We start from the raw sequence: 18865 nt of genomic DNA, 5'->3' as shown, positions 1-18865 counted from the left end.
TGTTAAAAGTTTAGCCATCACGGTGACTGAAGGCAGCTGCAGGTTCATGAGGGACTGTTACTGCCAGATTCTGCAGTTCTTGCGGCTGCTCATCGCACCCAGGACTGAACCCTGGTCACTGAGCATTGGAGGAGTCTGTTCTGCTGATGTTAGCCTTAAACTAGACTGGCATTTAATATTGTGGATCTGTGAAAGGTAAATCAGTTCTGTATCAAATCCCGTGTTTCAGGTACTTACTGTCTCTACCACACTCACAATGTACACTAGAAAGGCCAATCAGCCCATCTGATTCCTGCCCATGTTTCTGTTCCATATCAGTATATCAAAATCTATTCCTGCCGTTCCCCTCTCACCCTCCCTGAGATGACAGGTTGCATCTAGTCACCACTCCGTGGGATAGGAGATTTCCCATGAATTTCATGGAAACATATAAATGCACAACACATTACTGATGCTTTGTCCCACATTGCTGTGCCGACCATGTATCTTACTCTAGAAGCTGATTAGAATTACCCTGCCGCATAGCCACCTATTTTCCTAAGCTCCATGTACCTATCTGAGAGTCTCTTAAAAGACCCTATTATATCTGCCTCTACCACCATCGCTGGCTGTGCATTCCACACACACACCACTCTTTGCTTAAAAAACTTAGCTCTGACATCTCCTCTGTACCTACTTCCAAGCAGCTTAAACCTATTCCCCCTCATGTTAGCTGTTTCAGCCCTGGGGAAAAATCCTCTGGCTATCCATCCGACCAATGCCTCTCATCATCTTATACACCTGCATGATTTTCTCCAGGGTGAATAAGACGATGACCTCACTGTGGTTTTGACGTTCTCTTTCTCTCTCTGTCTCTGACGTCACAGTCCCGCCTCACTCAGGCATTTAAAGCGACACTCACAGTAAACGAACCTGCGGTCTCGTAACACAATGCACCTCTAAAGTCTGACAGCAGACTAGCGAGTAACTCTTCGATGGTGCAGAGTCATAAACCAAAGAGTTGCCAGCCTGAATCAGGGCTTTGGGGCTCCAGAAAGAGATGGGGTCTAGAGTTTACCAGGAGGAGGAGGAGGAGGAGGAATCAGTCCAGCAGGATGTGGCTACAAAAGAAAGGTCAGAAACATTTGGAAACTGGTTGACCGAAATAATGGTGGTTAATTTCAGGCAGCAAATGTGGAGAGGAATAAAAAGACAACGTTTAGACCGAGCCCCTTCAGCATGCCTAGACTGTGTACTCCGCCGCTTAGTTGCTCTCTGAATTGCAGAGTTCATCCAGCGTTTTGTGTGTGTGCGTCTCTGTATTTCCAGCAACTGCAGAATCTCCTGTGTTTTATATCTGCATTTTACTTTGGCATTAGATACACATTGATATTGAGTATATTGCTTATGGGAGCCACTTTCTGCGTTAAAACAGCTGCAGATTTTTTCTATACACACTATAAAAAAAATGAGGTATGGACATTGAACCGGTGCTTGCAGAAATGGTTAATGGCACCGTGATTACCCAGAGGGCCATGCATTAAGAGTTTTGCCGGCGCTGAAGTGCCGATGAAATGCACCAATGTCAGGCTGAGGACGTCCCCGAGTATCATGCATGCGCGCAGTACACAGAAGGCCTTGAAAATGTCGGGTGCAGGTAAGAGCGATTCTCCGTGTTTTTATCTTAAACACCGACTTCGGGACAATTCCTGTGAAATCCGGACACCGTGGCCAACAATCCCGGGACAGTCCTGCTCTTGTCCCCGTCTCTCAGCCCCACGATCCGTACACGGGCCCCGGGGAGCTTCCTGCTGCTGAGTGAATGGGAACCGATGGATCTCTCAGACAGAGCTTAGCTCCGGCTATAATAAAGGCAAGGATTAGGAACTCAGAGAACAAAATCTTTTACATCACCAGTTGAGAAAATCACCTTTGTTCTATCTCCAATCACTAACAAGAGAAAATCTGCAGATGCTGGAAATCCAAGCAACACTCACAAAATGCTGGAGGAATTCAGCATTAGTACTCTTTTCCATAGATGCTGCCTGGCCTGCTGAGTTCCTCCAGCATTTTGTGCCTGTTGCTTGTTCTACCTCCTCTTGTTCTGGACATTTCTACCCGTGAGAACATGTTTTGTCCCATTTTCTCTGGGTACTTAATGATGGCAAACACCTTTGTCCTGGGCAGCAAGTAGCTTTCACATCCCAAATGTGCCAGGCTCCAATGAAACAGACTACTGCCCTTCCCTTCATATTCATTGGCATTACCATCACTGAGTTCACCACTGTCATTCATTGGGGGAGGCTTCAGGGGAATACAGAAACTGGTGATACTTGTGTGTTTTCTGGTGTTGCAAAAGTTGCTGGAGAATTTGCAAGTGGGAAGAAGTGGAATGATATTTGGAAACCTGACTTTTTAAAGCGTAACTTAGCAAGCAAACCACATATGGACAATATGCAAAAACTTTGGTGAGAAAATCCTTCATTACCCATTACAGGCCAGCTACATAGGTTGTGTGAGAATGCAGATGAACTGGATCGAACCCAGAGATCAATGTTCCTATCGACAGTGATTTGCCAGCTGTTAAAATGAATACCTCTCTATAAAAATTCACTGTGCACATCTTGTCACTGGGTAAAAAAAATACACAGTGCAAGATTTATGTACACACTGGTTATTACAAGTTAGAGGGGGTATTGGAGGGAAGATGGGGAGACCTGTAGTGTCCCTGATGCCCTCACGTACAAGATCTGCATCCAGCTGCAGCTTGTAACCCTGCACTGTAAGGAGTTGGAACTTGAAACGCATATGGGAATTGATGGTCATTCCAGATACCAGCACTCTGCCCAGTCAGGAGATGATTTATCTTCCATTTGGGTTTAACCTCACTGTAAAAGTGTGATACCAAATCAAACCTTGGCAACTCAAGCAATCTCATCTGCAATGTTGTCCTACACCCATTGATGGATTTTGTAAATCTTTTACAGGTTAAAAACGAGAAGGAATTTCTCCAGGAATCTCAAACATGACACGCCAGTTTTGTTGTCTCTGTCTAGATATTTAAGAAGTGGAGCAAGGGATTCAATCGACCATCCTTCCTGCTCAGACTGTGGGGAGGGATTCACATGGTCATTTGAACATCTAGCAAGCCCGTCATCTTACAGAGGAGAAAGGCCTTTCACCTGCTCAGACAGTGGGAACGGATTCACTTGGTTATCACAATTGAAGGTACATCAGCAAGTTCACACTGGGCAAGGCCATTCACCTGTTCTGTGTGTGAGAAAAGATTCTGTCGGGCATCCCACCTGTGGACACACCAGTCAGATCACACCGGGCAGAGGCTGGTCATCTGCTGAATTTCAGGGAAGGGATTCTCTCGGTCATCTGACCTAATGGCACACCAGCGTGTTCACACCAGGGGGCGGCCATTCACCTGCACAGTCTGTTGGAAGAGATTCACTCAGTCATCCCACCTACAGAGTCATCAGCGCGTTCACACTGGGGAGAAGCCGTTCACCTGCTCAGACTGTGGGAAGAGTTTCACTCGGTCATCCCAACTACTGGCACACCAGTCAGTTCATACTGGGGAGAAGCCATTCACCTGCTCAGTCTGTGGGAAGGGATTCACTCAGTCATCCCACCTACTGAGACATCAGCGAGTTCACACTGGGGAAAGGCCCTTCACCTGCTCAGTCTGTAGGAAGGGATTCACTGAGTCATCCACCCTACAGAGTCATCAGCGAGTTCACACTGGGGAGAGGCCATTCACATGTTCAGTCTGTGGGAAGAGATTCACTCATTTATCCCAACTACAGAATCATCAGCGAGTTCACACTGGGGAGAGGCCATTCACCTGCTCAGTGTGTGGGAAGGGGTTCACTCAGTCATCTGACCTGCAGAGACATCAGAGAGTTCACACTGGGGAGAAGTTGTTCACCTGCTCAGTCTGTGGGAAGGGGTTCACTCAGTCATCTGACCTGCAGAGACATCAGAGAGTTCACACTGGGGAGAAGCCGTTCACCTGCTCAGTCTGTGGGAAGAGTTTCACTGATTCATCCACCCGGCAGAAACATCAGCGAGTTCACACTGGGGAGAAACCGTTCACCTGCTCAGACTGTGGGAAGAGTTTCACTCGGTCATCCCAACTACTGGCACACCAGTCAGTTCATACTGGGGTGAAGCCATACACCTGCTCAGTCTGTGGGAAGGGATTCACTCAGTCATCCACCCTACTGGTACATCAGCGAGTTCACACTGGGGAGAAGCCGTTCACCTGCTCAGTCTGTGGGAAGAGATTCACTCATTCATCCAGCCTACAGAGTCATCAGCGAGTTCACACTGGGGAGAAGCCATTCACCTGCTCAGACTGTGGGAAGAGTTTCACTCAGTCATCCCACCTACAGAGACATCAGCGAGTTCACACTGGGGAGAAGCCGTTAATCTGCTCACTCTGTGGGAGGGGATTCACTCAGTCATCCCACCTACAGAATCAGCGAGCTCACACTGGGAAGAAGCCGTTCACCTGTTCAGACTGCGGGTAGAGTTTCACTCGGTAATCCCAACTACTGGCACACCAGTCAGTTCATACTGGGGAGAAGCCATACACCTGCTCAGTCTGTGGGAAGGGATTCTCTGAGTCAATAAACATTACTGAGTCATCAGCGATTTCACACTGGGGAGAAGCCATTCACCTGCTCAGTCTGTGGGGAGGGATTCACTCAGTCATCCCACCTCCAGAGTCACCAGCGAGTTCACACTGGGGAAAAGCCGTTCACCTGCTTAGACTATGGGATAGGATTCACTCAGTCATCACAACTATTAGCACACCAGTCAGTTCACAATGGGGACTGGCCATTGTTATGAATCCCTGGGTTTCCTTTGCTGTGGACTGTCATTTTAAGAGAGAGAGACAGAGATTAGGATGCCGACTCAGTCTGACTTGCAGCTTGTTTACATCGCTCGCAGCTTGTTTAGTTTTAACCGAGGACACAGACACTCAAAGTCAGACAGAGACGAAGGAGGAAAAATGGAAGGATCGAAACCAGGGAACTAGTGACCAAGGGTCACTGTTTAGAAGTTTCCTATGCCCACAATGGTGGGTTAATTATCGATTCATGTACATCGAATGTGTGGTTGTCACATTGTTTGATTTATAGGGGTCGATCTGATTTGGTGTATCCTGTGGAGACCACTTATGTGTTAACCCTTGCCTGGCTGTGGTGTGGTAGTTCACTTGAAGACGATACCCCTTGTGACAAGTCACTTTTGGTGATAATCAGTATGTGGATTTGGAATGATGACGGATAAAATCTACAGCGACTGTTCTTTCATTTTACAACCATGGAACCTGAGGAATTCTACATATTTGCCTTCTCTCACTATTTACCCTGGATTACAAATCTCTCTCTCTTATCGCCTATTCTGTAGTTGAACTGAACTTTCATACTTTACCATCTCAAGACTCCAAGCCTTGTTTTCCCCGAGCTCAATAGTTTGGGAGTTATATTTACACACATTTACAAACTTAACACTGTTAACTTCTTTTTATCTTGTTTAAGTTGCAATATTACGTAGATTCTAATAAAGACAGATCTAACATCAAAACCAGACTCCAGGTGTAGTCTATTGCTGCTGGCTTGCTTCTAAAGCATTATGGTTCATAACAAATTTGGGGCCTGCGTCTGGGATATGAACAAATTTGGGGGCTATTGATCGATGAATTATCGATTTGATTGGGGAAATCCCTTTTGATTTATTTGTGTGTGGAAATCAGCAGCAATGGACATTTATAAATTTCTGGAAGCGCCAACCCCTGAGGCTTTAGGAAAAGCCAAAAAGAATGAATTGCTGACTGTTGCTAATGGGCTGAATCTTAACCAGGTAAGGGGGTGTGAAGGACCAGGGCAACCATAAAACTGGGAAAGGAGGTAAAGGTAAAACAATAGGGGTTTTATTATAAAATATAGGCATCCACTCCCTTTTTCAGAGACTGGGATCCCTGCTTCAACCGGTAATGATGTGCATTTCAATGTGTTCACCTCTCAGTCCTCGATTCTCTAAATGAAAGGGTTATCACATTTGATCTTCCTTCATATGATGACCCAGCCATTTCAGGGATCAGTCTGTTGAAACTTCATTGCACACTCTATAACAAATACTCGCTAACCACTTTGTTAATCCTCTGTGCAAAAAATGTCCATCTTCCGCTGCCCCGTGTTGCCCCAACCAGTCACCTCCTACCCCTGTCATTAGCCCCACTTGTAGGTCAACCGTCTGCCGGTGTTTCCCCCCCAATGTGAATCCCTCTGCTCACCACCACCGTGGGCTCAGATTTTTCCACAGATGAGCCCCTCCTGTCTCCACCGGGACAAACATCCTGTCCGCCCCCTCTCACACCATCTTCACCCTTTCAATAAAATCCCTCCTCTCCCTCCACAGGGAACTGGCATCAAACCGACGGGCCGAGCGGTCTCCTCCTACCTCTCGGTGACACATCAGACTCCGGCCGCAGAAGATGCTTCACAAATGCCCCAACTTCCCTTGGAGGGAAATGGAAATAAATCAAAAAACGGACATTTACTCCGCTGTGATGTGGAGTTTGAGGCCGGAGCGGGAGGCGAACTCAGCGGGGGAAACGCCCTCTGGACTTGTCCACCTCTGCGACTGGTGGTAACAAGTGATTGACATCGCTTTGCACCAATGGGAATCCTCTGTTGACAGTGGTGGGGGAGGGCTGGTCACGTGATTATTAGCCCCGCTAGTAAACTGATAAAGCCCGAGCTTACCTGCGCATGGATGACGTAAGACGCTGTGCACGTAAGGGCAGATCCCAGTGTGGGAAGCCCATGCGTGACGTCAGGCGCGATGGGGTCTGTGTGACGTCACCTGTGGGGATGCACTCGCATTTAAATGCACCTTAATGTGCGTTTCTTATGATTTCAGAGGGACAACAACATTAATCACCGGTTTCATAACTGAATCCAGTGTTGTGAGATGTAAAGTCCCCTGTTATGTGTCCGGCTGTGCCGTGTTGTTTGGGGGCTTTTGATCGATTAATTATCGTTTTGATTAGGCATATCCCTTTTGATTTATTTGTGTGTGGAAATCAGCAGCAGTGGATATTGATAAATTTCTGTAGGTTGGATGACTGAGTGAATCCCTTCCCACGTACTTCCTCATCCAGGTCATCCACTCTTGGTCTTCCTGGAATCATTCTTTGAAACTTCTGCGGACCCACACCAATACGAACACATCTTTTGCTCAGGTAATAAGTCGGAAGTACAGGTCGGAATCTGCTCACCATACACCAACAGTGATCTGCCCAATGCGTTATAAAGCTATAGTATCACATCCTTGCTCTTATATTGCTAACATTGCAGTTGTCATCCTTAATCAACTCAATCTGCAAGCAAACCTTTAGGGCCTCTTGCTCAAGGACTCACAAGCACTTATGCACCTCTAATTTTTTCAAGTTTCTCCCATTTATTTTTTATTTGTACGCCCAATTACTTCTACCAAATGTACATGACTTGCATACACTGTATTTCAACTGCTACTTTGCTGGCATTCTCCAGACCTATCGAAGTCCTTCTGCAGACTCCCGCTTTGCTCTAAACTACCTGTCCCGTACCTATCTTTGTATCAACTGCAATGTTCGTCACCAAGGTATCAATTCCGTCATCCATATCATTGAGATTTAACATGAAATGATGCGGTCTCAATACTGACCCCTGCAGAACAGCATTAGTTACCGACAGCAAAACAGAATTGCCCACATTATTCTGACTCTTTCTCCCTTGTCAGTACAAGTTTCTTTCCTGTAATTCCATGAGCTGTGATCCTGTTAAGCAGCCTCACGTGCAGCACCTTAGAAACATAGAAAACCTGCTACAAAATACAGGCCCTTCGGCCCACAAAGCTGTGCCAAACATTTCCTTACCCTAGAACTACTTAGACTTACTTATAGCCTATTTTTCTAAGCTCCGTGTACCTATCCAGGAGTCTCTTAAAAGACCCTATCGTGTCCTCCTCCACCACCATTGCCGGCAGCCCATTCCAAGCACTCAGCACTCTCTGTGTAAAAAACTTACCCCTGACATCTCCTCTGTACCTACTTCCAAGCATCTTCAAACTATGCCCTCTCGTGCTAGCAATTTCAGCCCTGGGAAAACGCCTCGAACTATCCACACGATCAATGTCTCTCATTTTCTTGAATACCTCTATCAGGTCACCTCTCATCCTCCACCACTCCAAGGAGAAAAGACTGAGTTCACTCAACCTATTCTCAAAAGGCATGCTCCCCTATCCAAACAACATCTTCGTAAATCTCCTCAGCACCCTTTCTATGGCTTCCACATCCTTCCTGGAGTTTGGCGACCAGAACTGAGCACAGTACTCCAAGTGGGGTCTGACCAAAGTCCTATATAGCTGCAACATTACACCTTGAGTTTAAAAGCTCAAGCCTGCAGTTGATTAAGGCCAATGCACAGTATGGCTTCTTAACCACAGAGCCAACCTACATAGCAGCTTTGAGTGTCCTATGGACTCCGTCCCCAAGATCCCTCTGTTCCTCCACACTGCCAAGGGGCTTACCATTAATACTATATTCTATCATATTTGACCGAAGAAAATGAACCACATCACACTTCTTGGGGTTGAACTCCATTTGCCACTTCTCAGCCCAGGTTTGCAGACTATCAATATCCCCCTGCAACGTAACCCAACCTTTGTGTCATCAGCAAATTTACTAACCCGTACCTCCACTTCCTCATCCAGGTCATTTATAAAAGTCACGAAGGGTAGGGGACCCAGAACCGATCCCTGAGGCAGACCACTGGTCACCGACCTCCATGCAGAATATGACCAGTCTACAACCACTCTTTGTCTTCTGTGAGCAAGCCAGTTCTGGATGCACAAAGCAATGTGCCCTTGGATCCCAGGCCTCCTTACTTTCTCAATCAGCCTTGCATGGGGTACCTTGTTGAAGATCATCTGAAAATCCAAGCAAACGACATACACTGCCTCTGCTTTATCTATCTTGCCTGTTACTTCCGCAAAGTATTCCAAGAGATTTGTCAGTCAAGATTTCCTCGAAAGAATCCGGCTGACTTTGGCCTACTTCATCATGTTTCCCCAATTACCGTACCCAAAAAACACACACTCTTAGTACACTCTACCATCTTCCTGACCACTACGGTCAGACTAACTGTCCAATATTTTTTTTTCTTGTGCCCTCTCTCTTCTTAAAGAGTGGAGTGACATTTGCAAATTTCTGGTCCAACAGAACCGTTCCAAAATCTAGTGATTTGTGATAGATCATTACTCGTCACTTGGAGAGAAAACTAAGGGGAAACCTCTTCATTCAGAGACGGGGAGAGTGTGCACCGAGCTGCCAGAGCAAGTGGCAGGGACGATTGTAATCTTTAAGAGAAGTTTGTTTAGGTCACTGGATGAGAAGCATATGGAGGGCTATGGTCCAGGTGGAAGTTGTTGGAACTCGGAAGATTAATGCTTTAGCACGGACTAGACTGGCCAAATGGCATTTTCCTGTGTTGTAGTGTTTTATGACTCTAATGCCTTCACAATCTCTTCAGCTACCTCTTTCTGAACTCTGCGGTGTCTTATCTACCTTCAGGCCTATCAGCTTCAAAAACACCTTCTCTCCTTGGTAAAAGCATGTATCCTCACTTCTGCCCCAGGTACTGCTGAATGTTTGGCATTTATGTAATAAATTTAACGACACAAATGTAGTGGGTGACTTCAATCTGCAGGAGGATTGGGAAAGTCAGATTGGCGTGAGATCGCAAAAGAGGGGATGTATTGAATGCAAACAAAATGGCTTTTTAGAGCAGCTGATGGTTGAGCCTACTCAGGGAACTGCTATCTTAGATTGAGTGTTGTGTAATAACCCAGGTCTTATTAGGGAAGTTAATGTAAAGGCACCATTAGAAGGCAGTGATCATAATATGATTGAACTCCTACTGCAATTTGTGAGGGAGAAGCACAGGTCACATGTGTAGTATCGCAATGGAATGAAAGTGAATTACAGAGGCGTGAGAGAGGTGATTCCCCGGGTGGATTGGAGGATGCTGGTGGAGATGACGCCAGAGCAGAAATGGCTGACGTTTCTGGGAATAGTTCATAATGTGCAGGATAGATATGTCCCACAGACGTAGTTCTCAAGCAGTGGGGCTAGGCTGTCGTGGCTGACAAAGGAAGTTAAGGACTGTATAAAAGCATATAAGGTAGCAAAAGTGAGTAGTAGGTTGGATAATTGGGTAGCTTTTAACATCCAACAACAGGCAAATTTAAAATAAAAGCTATAAGGGGAAAGGTGAAATATGACAGCAAACTATACAATAATATAAACCAGTTATAAAATATACGAAAGGGAGGCGAGAGTTGATATTGGACCACTGGAAAGTGATGCTCATGGGGTACAAATGGGGAAGAGCTGGTGGATGAACTTGATAGGTACTTTGCATCCGTCTTGTCAGTGGAAGACACCAGCAGTGTGCCAGAGATTCGTGAGTGTCAGGGAGCAGGAGTGAGTGCCATTGCTATTACAAAGGAAAACGCGCTAGGCAAACTCAGGTTCTTAAAGTGGATAAGTCACCTGGACCAGATGGACTACATCCCAGAGTCCTGAGAGAGGTTGCTGGAGAGATAACAGATGCATTGGTCATGACACGTTAAGAAGCACTTGATAACAGATGAGGTTTTGGGGTACTAGGAGACTAATGATATAATAAGTCAAAGCCAGCATAGGTTCTGTACAGGGAAATCTTGCCTGACAAGTCTGTTACAGATCTTCGAGGAAGTCATAAGCAGGATGGACAAACGAGAGGCAGTGGATATCATTTACTTGGATTTTCAGAAAGCATCTGATAAGGTGTCACACATGAAACTGCTTAACAGGATAAAAGTCAGAAGTAATACTGACATGGATAGAGGAAGGCTGACAGCCAAGAGACAGCAAGTGGGAATAAAAGGAGCCTTTTCTGGTTGGCCAGCAGTGACTTGTGGTCTTCAGGGGTCAGTATTCGGACCGCTACTTTTCATATTGTTTGTCAGTGACTTGGATAATGGAACCGATGGGGTTGTGACAAGGTTTGCGGATGATTCAAAGATAGGTGGAGGTGATGGTAGTGCTGAGGAAGCAATACGATTGCAGCAGGACAGAAGTTTGAAGAACGGGCACATGGAATACAATATTGGGAAATGTACGATAATGCATTTTGGTAAAAGGAACAATAGTGAACTATTATCTGATTGGGGAGAAGGTTCAAACCACAGAAGTACAGAAGGAAACGTGATGATGATGTCGTCGACTCAGGGCAGCGTCGGGCATTTTCATGTCTTACAAGGCACGGATCGGAAGGTTGTGTGGGGCCCTACTTCTCACACAGACATTTTGCAGTATTTTTCTTTTTTTTATGAAGTCGAATTGCGAGCTCAACACTCAACCCGGCACGGATGGAAAGCGTACTCGGGAGAGACCCGACTCTATTTGAACCTGGGGACCTCCGTTACGGAGTCCGGCGCTGACGTCACTACACCTCCAGGACCTTGGGCAAGACTCCCAGAAGATTAATTTACGGGTTCAGTCTGTGGTAAAGAAGGCAAATGCAATGCTGGCTTTATTTAAATTGAAGTAGAATATATAAGCAAGGAGATAATGCTGATACTTTATAAGACACTACTCGGGCCGCACATCAGAACATAAGAAATGGGAGCAGGAGTCGGCCATTGGCCCATTGACCATGCCCCGCCATTCAATAAGATCATGACTGATCCGTCCGTAAACTCAGCTACATCTACCTGCCTTTTCCCCATAACCCTTAATTCCTTTACCTTGCAAAGACCTATCTAACTATCTTAAATATACTTCGTGAGGAAACCTCAACTGCTTCCCTGGGCAGAGAATTCCACAGATTCACCACTCTCTGGGAAATACAGTTTCCCGTCATCTCCGTCCTAAGTCTTCTCCCCTGAATCTTGAGGCAATGTCCCCGAGTTCTAGTCTCATCTACCAATGGAAACAACTTTCCTACTCCTGTCTTATCCATTCCTTTCAAAATTGTGTACATTTCTATAAGAACCCCTCTCATTCTTCTGAACCCCAGAGAGAAAAGTCCCAGGCGACTCAATCTCTCCTCAAAGGTTAACCCCCTCATCCCTGGAATCAAACTGGTTCACCGACTCTGCATTGCCTCCAAAGTCAGTACTGTATATCCTTCCTCAAGTATGGAGACCAGAACTGCACACGGTACTCCAGGTGCGCCCTCACCAGTACCCTGTATAGTGGCAGCATTACCTCCCTGCTCTTGAATTCAATCCCTCTACCAATGAAGGCTAACATTCCGTTAGAGTTAAAGTATGTGGGACTTCTATCTTAGAAAATGTGTGTTGTCATTGGAGAGAGTCCAGAGGATCTTCAAGAAGATGATTCCGGGAATGAAGGGGTTAAGTATAAGAAGCGTTTGCCAGCTTTGGGCCTGTGCTCCTGCACTGACTTATGTTTAGTAAATGTGGGTTGAGGGTGTTCAGAAGCTGCAGAAGGCTGTAAATCTAGTCACTTCCATCTTGGGTACTAGCCTACAAAGTACCCAGGACATCTTTAGGAAGTGGTGTCTCAGAAAGGCAGCGTCCATTATAAAGGACCTTCAGCACCCAGGACATGCCCTTTTCTCACTGTTACCATCAGGTAGGAGATACAGAAGCCTGAAGGCACACACGCAGTGATTCAGGAACAGCTTCTTCCCCTCTGCCATCCGATTCCTGAATGGACTTTGAAAGCTTTGGACACTCTTCAATATACAGTATTTCTGTTTTTACACATTTTAATAATCTATTCATCACACATAATTGATTTACTTGTTGATTATTGTTTTAATTAATTTATTATTATTATGTATGCCAGAATATGTATTGCATTGAACTGCTGCTGCTGTCAACAAATTTCACGCCAAATGCCGGTGATAATAAACCTCATCCTGAATCTTGAATCTCACTGAAACCCACCGAATGTGGAAAGGTCCAGATACGGTGGATGAGGAGAGGACTTTTCGTATGGTGGGGGTAGCCATAACAGAGGGCACAGCCTGAAAACTGAGGAGCAACCTTTTAGAGCAGTTGAGGAGGATTTTATTTAGTCCGAGAGCAGTGAATCTGTGGAATTCTGTGACACAGATGGCGGCGGGGGCCAAGTCTGTGGGTACATTTCAGGCAAAAGCTAATAGTTTACGGATCAGTCAAGGCATTACAGGATATGCCGAGGAGGCAGGTGCATGGGGTTGAGTGAGAACCGGGATCATCCATGATAGAACGGCGGAGCAGACTCGATAGGGCTGAACGGCCTAATTCTGCTCCTATGTCTGATAGTCTTATACTGCGAGTGTCTGACACAGTGAAGATTGACACAAAATACTTATTACATTCGGCCGCGATTTCTTTGCTCTATTACTAACTCGCCAGCATCATCTTCCAGTGGTACAATATCAACTCTTGCATCTCTTTTACTCTTTATATATCTGAACAACTTTTGATACTTGATATTATTGGCTCACTTACCTTAATTTTTCATCATGTCTCTCCTGTGTTTTAATTTATTTGTCTCCTACTGGTTATGTAAAAAGCTTTCCAATCCTCTAACTTCACACTGTTTTCTTGCTATATTATATGACCCCGCTTTTGTATTTATCAAAAACAGGAGAAAATCTGTGGATGCTGGAAATCCAAGCAACATATACACAAAAAGAGGCCAGGCAGCAAATATGGGAAATGTCGACGTTTCGGGCCGAGACCCTTCATCAGGACTGGGAACAAAAAAGAAGAGACGTCAGAAGAAGCAGTGTGGGGGTTGGAGGGGTGGAAGACGTGGTAGGTGATGGGTGAAACTGGGAGAGGGGGAGCAGTGAAGGAAAAATCTTTGAATTTTATTTCCTTAACGATTCTCGAAAGATCATTGCTAAAGCCTCCACATCACTTCAGCCACCTCTTTCAGATCTCTGGGGTGTACACCATCTGATCTAGGTGACCTATTTACCTTCAGACCATCTCTGTTTCCAAAAGAACCTTCTCCCGTGTAACGTAACTTTACACATTCTGACCACTGACATCTGGGACTTCCATATTCCTGCCAGTGTCTTCGAGAGAGAAGAGTGATGTACAAGACTTATTCAGTTCATCTGCCATCACCTTGCACCCCCACCCCATTACTACCTGTCCAGCCTCATTTTTCAGTGGTCCGATATCCACTTCAGCCTCTTTTACAATATATGTACCTGAAGAAAAAATTGGTATCCTCTTTAATATTGCTGGCTAGCACATCTATGTATTCCATCTTTTCCTTCTAAATTATTTTAGTTGCATTCTGTTTGTTTTTAAAAGCTTCCCAATTCTCTGAACTTCCTAATAATTTTTGCTCTGTGCCCTCTCCTTGGGTTTTACGTTGTCTTTGGTTTCTCTTATCAGCCACGGTTTTGCCACCTTACCTTTAGAATACCACTTTCTCTTTGTGATGTGTATACCCTGTGCCTTCCGAATTGCTTCCAGAAATTCCAGCCATTGCTGTTCTGTTTTCATCCCTGCCCGTGTTCTTTTCAAATCAATTTTGACCAATTCTTCTCTCTTGCTCTCAAATTACACATCTGACTTTAATGTCAGGGTAACATTAATGTCACCTTCTCTAATGTCAGGGTGAATTTGATCATATTAACAGCACTTCGCCCGAAGGGTTCCTTGAACTCAAGTGACCTAATTAATTCATTAATCATTCACCAAAATCTTGCTTTAAAATACAAAGTCATAAATGCCCTCCATTACTTCATAAAGGCACCATAAATGTAAGCCTGATCCAGTTTTAGAGTCAAAATATCACAATTTATATGATAAACTCCAAGTAAATGGCAGGATACTTGGAAGTGTGGAGGAGCAGAGGGATCTGGGGGTACATGTCCTCAGATCCTTGAAAGTTGCCTCACAGGTAGATAGGGTAGGATAGAAAGCTTATGGGGTGTTAGCTTTCATAAGTCGAGGGATAGAGTTTAAGAGACGCGATGTAATGATGCAGCTCTATAAACTCTAGTTCGGCCACACTTGAAGTACTGTCTCCAGTTCTGGTCGCCTCACTATAAGAAGGATGTGGAAGCATTGGAAAGGGTACAGAGGAGATTTACCAGGATGCTGCCTGGTTTAGAGAGTGTGGATTATGGTCAGAGATTAAGGGAGCATGGGCTTTACTCTTTGGAGAGAAGGAGGATGAGAGGAGACATGATAGAGATGTACAAGATATTAAGAGGAATAGACAGAGTGGACAGCCAGCGCCTCTACCCGAGGGCACCACTGCTCAGTACAAGAGGACATGGTAAGGGGAGGGAAGTTCAAGGGGGATATTAGAGGAAGGTTTTTCACTCAGAGAGTGGTTGGTGCATGGAACGCACTGCCCGAGTCAGTGGTGGAGGCAGATACACCAGTGAAATTTAAGAGACTACTAGACAGGTATATGGAGGAATTTAAGGTGGGAGGCTATATGGGAGGCAGGGTTTGAGGGTCAGCACAACATTGTGGGCCGAAGGGCCTGTAATTTGCTGTACTATTCTATGTTCTATGTTTTATAATCAATACATTATTTCAGATAGGACAATCCATAATAACCATTCGGATATAATATTACAGGATAAACAAGCAGGAACAACTCCCCCAATAGATAAAACCATTCCAAACACACATACGTTCCTCTACCAGTGGGGCACCTCACCACAGGCATTGTTTGTGTCATCAGTCAGACAACCGAAAGATTTTCTCTGTCAGCTTCCAAATGTTGCTACTCTGTCATTCATTGTCACGCCCCGGTGCTGATTCCCTTCTCCTATCATACGTTCTTATCCCAACCATCGTCCAGAGCCCCAAACTCTGCCCTATGCAGACTCGCCTCTGGATTCTGACCTTGCTCCGTTGAACATCCAACAATGGTTTCGCATTCTGCTTTCAGTCTTTAGAGGACAGTGTGTTTTCTAATAACCCTTCAGAAGCAGGGAAAATGACCCATAATGTGGAAATGAGCCATGAATAAGGAGGGTATCTCCTAAATTCATTCTTCCTCAGCTCAGAGATTTCAGGGATAAAGAACATCTCAGACAGAACTGCAGTCAGCTCAATTTCCTCAGTCTGCAGAAAATTCAGGGAAACATCTTCACCCACAAGATGGTGACTGTTTGGAACCCATCTCCACAGGGAGAGCAAGAGGTGAACAACAGGGGAGGATTTAAAAGGACTGTCCTGGAACAGAATCACTGGCAGGGGCCAGCTAGTCTGAGTTGACCCTCTACTGTGCAATAGGTGTGTTATAAATTCACTAAGTACCAGAGACAGTGTTTAAAATAGAACTGATTTATTTGTCTCAGATGCAGAATATTAAACTCCAGTCCCATTAAAGTTGAATGTGCAGCAGAATAAACTCCTCTCATGCCCAGTGACCAGGGTGCAGAACTGGGTGTGGTGAGCAGCAGCAATAATTGCAGAGTTCAGCACCGACAGTCACTCTCGAAATTGCATTCAGCAACGGTGATGGACAAATATCCAGCTTGCAGCTTATTGAAACTTTCTCCCCAGTGTGAACCCGGTAGTCTGTCACAAGTATAACAATGTTTAGGTTACGACTATAGAAAACAGGGATTTAGAGTGCGGGTCTATCCAATCAGAGAAATGTTCTTTCTTGTGAGTCTGGAAGAGAGATTTTCATGGTCTTTTGCTGGGGAGAGATGAGAAGACGTGAATGGAGAGAGTGGGCTCTGTTTCTTTTTTTTTTTTGTTTTCTTTAGTAACCCTGTAGTCAAAGTAAGAATTATAAATCTCAATTGTTTAATCACATATTGTGTACTGTTTGTTATTTCGGGGTACAGTACTGATTTGTAACAGGGGACACATCACGCAGCATCCACCCAAATGAGATTTCTTAAGTTTGGCCGGGCTGGGGGGGCCACATTAAGCTATATTAAGCTGCTGGCTAAAGCGAGAGTTACATAAGCTTAGATTACTTAGTGAATCCCTTCCCACATTCACCGCAGGTGAACGGCCTCTCCCCAGTGTGAACTCAATGATGCACATTTTGGTTGATTTGGCTGAGAGAAACTTTTCCCAAATACTGACCAGTTGATCGGCCTCTACTCAGTGTGAACTCGCTGGTGTCTCTGTAGTTGAGATGACCGAGAAAATGCCTTCCCACAGTCTGAGCAGGTGAACGGCCTCTCCCCAGTGTGAATTCGCTGATGTACCTTCAGTTGGGATGACTGAGTGAATCCCTTCCCACAGTCTGAGCAGGTGAACGGCCTCTCCCCAGTGTGAACTCGCTGATGTACCTTCAGTTCAGATGAGCAAATGAATCCCTTCCCACAGTCTGAGCAGGTGAACGGCCACTCCCCAGTGTGAACTGACTTGTGTACCAGTAGTTCGTGTGAGAGAATGAATCCCTTCCCACAGTCTGAGCAGGTGAATGGCCTCTCTCCGGTGTGAACTCGCTGATGTACCTCCAGTTTTGATAACTGAGTGAATCCTTTCCCACAGTCTGCGCAGATGAACGGCCAAACCCCAGTGTGAACTCGGTGATGTACCTTCAGTTGGGATGACAAAGTGAATCCCTTCCCACAGTCTGAGCAGGTGAATGGCCTCTCCCCAGTGTGAACTCGCTGGTGTTCCTTCAGTTGAGATGACCGAGTAAATGCCTTCCCGCAGTCTGAGCAGATGAACGGCCTCTCCCCACTGTGAAATTGCTGATGTTCCTTCAGTTTAGATGACTGAGTAAATGCCTTCCCACAGTCTGAGCAGGTGAACAGCCTCTCCCCAGTGTGAATTCGCTGACGCACATTTTGGTTGATTTGGCTGAGAGAAACTTTTCCCAAAGACTGACCAGTTGATCGGCCTCTACTCAGTGTGAACTCGCTGGTGTCTCTGTAGTTGAGATGACCGAGTAAATGCCTTCCCACAGTCTGAGCAGGTGAACGGCCTCTCCCCAGTGTGAATTCGCTGATGTACCTTCAGTTGGGATGAACAAGTGAATCCCTTCCCACAGTCTGAGCAGGTGAACGGCCTCTCTCCAGTGTGAATTCGCTGATGAACCTTCAGATGGGATGACTGAGTGAATCCCTTCCCACAGTCTGAGCAGGTGAACGGCCTCTCCCCAGTGTGAACTCGCTGATGTACCTTCAGTTCAGATGAGCAAATGAATCCCTTCCCACAGTCTGAGCAGGTGAACGGCCTCTCTCCAGTGTGAACTCGCTGGTGTACCTTCAGCTTGGATGACTGAGTGAATCCCTTCCCACAGTCTGAGCAGGTGAACGGCCTCTCTCCAGTGTGAACTCGCTGATGTACCTTCAGTTGGGATGACTGAGAGAATCCCTTACCACAGTCTGAGCAGGTGAACGGCCACTCCCCAGTGTGAAATGACTTGTGTACCAGTAGTTCGTGTGAGAGAATGAATCCCTTCCCACAGTCTGAGCACGTGAATGGCCTCTCACCAGTGTGAACTCTTTGATGTCCTTTCAGATTAGATAAGCAAGTGAATCCCCTCCCACAGTCTGAGCAGGTGAACGACCGCTCCCCAGTGTGAACTCGCTGATGTAACTTCAGAATAGATGACTGAGTGAATCCCTTCCCACAGTCTGAGCAGGTGAATGGCCTCTCTCCAGTGTGAACTCGCTGATGTACCTCCAGTTTTGATAACTGAGTGAATCCTTTCCCACAGTCTGCGCAGATGAACGGCCAAACCCCAGTGTGAACTCGGTGATGTACCTTCAGTTGGGATGACAAAGTGAATCCCTTCCCACAGTCTGAGCAGGTGAAAGGCCTCTCCCCAGTGTGAACTGACTTGTGTGCCAGCAGGTCGGAT

At 45.7% G+C, this 18865-nt stretch overlaps 1 pseudogene; it reads right to left on the bottom strand.

Moving 5' to 3' along the window:
• Positions 1-18865, bottom strand: part of LOC140721267 (uncharacterized) — a 147563-nt pseudogene that overhangs the window by 111746 nt on the left and 16952 nt on the right.

This window comes from Hemitrygon akajei, unplaced genomic scaffold (assembly GCF_048418815.1).
Source record: "Hemitrygon akajei unplaced genomic scaffold, sHemAka1.3 Scf000053, whole genome shotgun sequence".
Classification (NCBI taxonomy): Eukaryota; Metazoa; Chordata; class Chondrichthyes; order Myliobatiformes; family Dasyatidae; genus Hemitrygon; species Hemitrygon akajei.
Note: the sequence above shows the minus strand (reverse complement) of the source record. Positions and strands in the feature narration are given on the sequence as shown.